Genomic DNA, 4,039 nt, shown 5'->3' with positions numbered 1-4,039 from the left:
GTTCAATTTCTTGATACCACTGTTACCATAGTGGGTGATCAATTATCTACTAACATTTATACCAAGCCCACTGATTGTAATACGTTGCTGCATTATAGCAGCTGTCATCCGAGGTCTATCATCAATTCTGTACCATACAATCAACTACTCAGGGTTAAAAGGGTGGTACAGGATCCTGATCTACTCCCGACTCGCCTTACACAGATGGTACATAAGTTTAGGGAACGTGGCTATCCTGCTCGGGTGATTGATAAACACCTTACCAGGGTGAAAAATCCACAACAGGTACCACTAGATGATAAACACAACAAAGTGGAGAGGATACCTTTTATATCCACGTTTTCGGAACAAAGTGTCCAAATTGCCCGTATTGTCCGTAAACATTGGTCAATACTTAAGAGTAATTTTTACGATATCACGGCTCTGACTGTGCCACCTTTGCTTTCCGTTCTGCCAATTTTCGGGATAAGTTAGTCCGGGCTGATCTTCCTGCTAGGACCTTAGTACAGTCTCATATTGGCTCTCGAAGGAGGGGTTCCTATCCCTGCCTTGGTTGCGTTAATTGCGCTTACATGACCAAGGGGGATAGGTTCACTCATTCAGTCACGGGGACCCAATATGAGATTGGTCATTTCTTGACATGTAACAGCTCCTTTGTGATTTACGTGCTCTCCTGTCCTTGTGGCCTCCTACCACTTGTGACATGAAGGCTCGTTTAAATAATCACCGGTTCTCTTTTAGACAAAAAAGAAAAGACCTGCCCGTTCCTAAACACTTTGTTGAGGCCAACCATAAGGAGAAGGATTTAAAATTTATGTTAGTGGACTGTCTAGAAGGGGAGGAGACAGGACATTGGCTCTCAAACAACGGGAGCTGAGATGGATCCATCGTCTCAACACACTGAGACCTTATGGTCTCAATGTTGATTTCAAGTGGAGTGTAGTATAGGATGTGGCTACTCACTATTCTCTCTTGTTCCTCTCCCTGTTATGCCCTGTTGTATGTGAATTTTTCATTGGTGTCATCAATTATGTAACTTATCTGTTTCATATAGATGTACAGTTTTTACTGTTTTATTGCTTATACAATCTTTTTTCTTTCTCTAGATTAGTGGTGCTCCACTGGCGGTGTCTATGGACGGTGTGCCTCCTTTTCTGCGTCTCTGTGTTGGGATTATGCTGATGGGGGAGAACCTTGGGGCGCATGTAAATTGTCTATGCTATAAAATATGTGGGTCAACTGTAGCTATACTGTTTGTTTGGAGTGGTGGTTTTTCTCTTTTTTAATTAACAGACTTAGAGGTTGGCTGCTGGGTTTGGGTCCTGTGGCATGGACGTGTCTCTGGTCCCACACCCTCAATGGACCTGGGGTCTCTGCCGTGAGAGCGGCGTGACCCTTTGGCCCCCGTCCTGTTGTCTTATAATATTAGTATGGCACAGATCATGAAGGTGTTTTTCTTAGTGCTGACATACTCTAATAAACCACGTTCACTCCTATCTTTAAATTATATATACAGTGACCCGGTGGGGAGCTTATTGGTTTCCTTCTACCCATTTATTTACTCCTATGTTGCTGTGCCTGCTGTGTCTCTCTCCCGTTGTCAGTATTTCTTTCCCCTCCCCCTGCTGATCCATGTATCGCCACCACCCCAGAACTTTGCTGAAGTGGTGGGACACATAGACAAGGTCCTCCTCGAGGGCCGCCATGAAGACATTGGCATAAGTGGGTGCCACATTAGACCCCATGGCGGTCCCTCGTAGCTGAAGATAAAAGCTATCCATAAACAGAAAATAATTACTTCTCTACCTTGTCAAGATTTTATTATCCACCTTTTGGATTTGGTTTTGAGAATAGTTGCTGCCAGATAGTTGTCTCCGGACTGCAGCCACCCCCCTATCGTGGTCAATGGAGGTGTACAGGCTCGTGACATCAAAAGATGCGAGGAGACAACCATCTGGCAGCACAATGTCAGAGATTTTATCCCAAAAATCACCAGTGTCCATGATGTAGGACCTGGTGCTGATCGCTTAGTGCTGACATACTCTAATAAACCACGTTCACTCCTATCTTTAAATTATATATACAGTGACCCCGTGGGGAGCTTATTGGTTTCCTTCTACCCATTTATTTACTCCTATGTTGCTGTGCCCGCTGTGTCTCTCTCCCGTTGTCAGTATTTCTTTCCCCTCCCCCTGCTGATCCTTGTTGCCAATTGTCAGAGTCTGTCCTTTGTTTGGGGCGGGCCTCTGTGCGCGGTGCTGGACTTGCGGTAGCCGTGACAGCAATGTGTGTATTGTTGCCTGGCGACGCACGTCCGGCTTAGTGGGCGGGGTTCCACCCGGCATATCCTCCTGAGGGGTCACGTGACGATCGCGCTGGTCATGTGTTTACACGTCTCCATGGTGACGACGCTTGGCTCCTCTCAGAGGGTGTTGCTCTTGTGACGTGACGAGGACTCTGGGCATGCGTGGTTCAGCGGTGAGGACGCGGACTTTGGCGCTCCTGTCCATGCGCCGCAGTGTGAGTTGTTTTAATCTCACTGAATTATTCACTTTTTTTATGCACTCAGGTGATATGACATTATGTTGATGAACTTGATTATGGTCAATTAACTCACAGTTATGTTGTTACTATGATCAATACGTGCATGTACACTGTATTGTACTGTGTAGAATATTATGTTATGTAAATGATCAGGTCATACAAATCACGTCAGTTTTGATATACTATATAATGCATTTTTTACGTTATTACACTCAGTATTGAATAATTGTCACTCTTATTGTTTGCTATGTATTGTGGGTATATATACCCGTGTATGACACCATGTGATATGCTTGAGAAAGACCGCATTGAGACGGTTGAAACGTTGCACAGAGGGGAATAAAGGATCCAAGAGTGCTGCCTCATTCTTTGGATAATATATAAATATATACAGTGGGGGAAATAATTATTTGACCCCTCACTGATTTTGTAAGTTTGTCCAATGACAAAGAAATGAAAAGTCTCAGAACAGTATCATTTCAATGGTAGGTTTATTGTAACAGTGGCAGATAGCACATCAAAAGGAAAATCGAAAAAATAACTTTAAATAAAAGATAGCAACTGATTTGCATTTCATTGAGTGAAATAAGTATTTGAACCCTCTAACAAAAAAAGACTTAATACTTGGTGGAAAAACCCTTGTTTGCAAGCACAGAGGTCAAACGTTTCTTGTAATTGATGACCAAGTTTGCGCACATTTTAGGAGGAATGTTGGTCCACTCCTCTTTGCAGATCATCTCTAAATCCCTAAGGTTTCGAGGCTGTCTCTGTGCAACTCTGAGCTTGAGCTCCCTCCATAGGTTTTCGATTGGATTAAGGTCCGGAGACTGACTAGGCCACTCCATGACCTTAATGTGCTTCTTCTTGAGCCACTCCTTTGTTGCCTTTGCTGTATGTTTTGGGTCATTGTCGTGCTGGAACACCCATCCACGACCCATTTTCAGTTTCCTGGCAGAGGGAAGGAGGTTGTCGCTCAGGATTTCACGATACATGGCTCCGTCCATTTTCCCGTTTATGCGAATAAGTTGTCCTGTGCCCTTAGCAGAAAAACACCCCCAAAGCAAAATGTTTCCACCCCCATGCTTGACGGTGTTTTGGGGGTCATAGGCAGCATTTTTCTTCCTCCAAACACAGCGAGTTGAGTTAATGCCAAAGAGCTCTATTTTGGTCTCATCAGACCACAGCACCTTCTCCCAGTCACTCTCTGAATCATTCAGGTGTTCATTGGCAAACTTCAGACGGGCCTGCACATGTGCCTTCCTGAGCAGGGGGACCTTGCGAGCCCTGCAGGATTTTAATCCATTGCGGTGTAATGTGTTTCCAATGGTTTTCTTGGTGACTGTGGTCCCTGCTAATTTGAGGTCATTAACTAACTCCTCCCGTGTAGTTCTAGGATGCTTTTTCACCTTTCTCAGAACCATTGACACCCCACGAGGTGAGATCTTGCGTGGAGCCCGAGAGCGAGGTCGATTGATGGTCATTTTGTGCTCCTTCC

General features: G+C 44.6%; 1 protein-coding gene across 3 annotated transcripts in view; it reads right to left on the bottom strand.

Moving 5' to 3' along the window:
• The window catches only part of LOC121003535 (gastrula zinc finger protein XlCGF26.1-like), a 1,829,815-nt gene that overhangs the window by 1,374,198 nt on the left and 451,578 nt on the right, over window positions 1–4,039 (bottom strand). The gene's annotated exons all lie outside the window — the stretch shown is intronic.

This window comes from Bufo bufo, chromosome 6 (genome assembly GCF_905171765.1).
Source record: "Bufo bufo chromosome 6, aBufBuf1.1, whole genome shotgun sequence".
NCBI classification, from domain to species: domain Eukaryota; kingdom Metazoa; phylum Chordata; class Amphibia; order Anura; family Bufonidae; genus Bufo; species Bufo bufo.
This window is presented reverse-complemented; position numbering and strand designations above follow the sequence as displayed.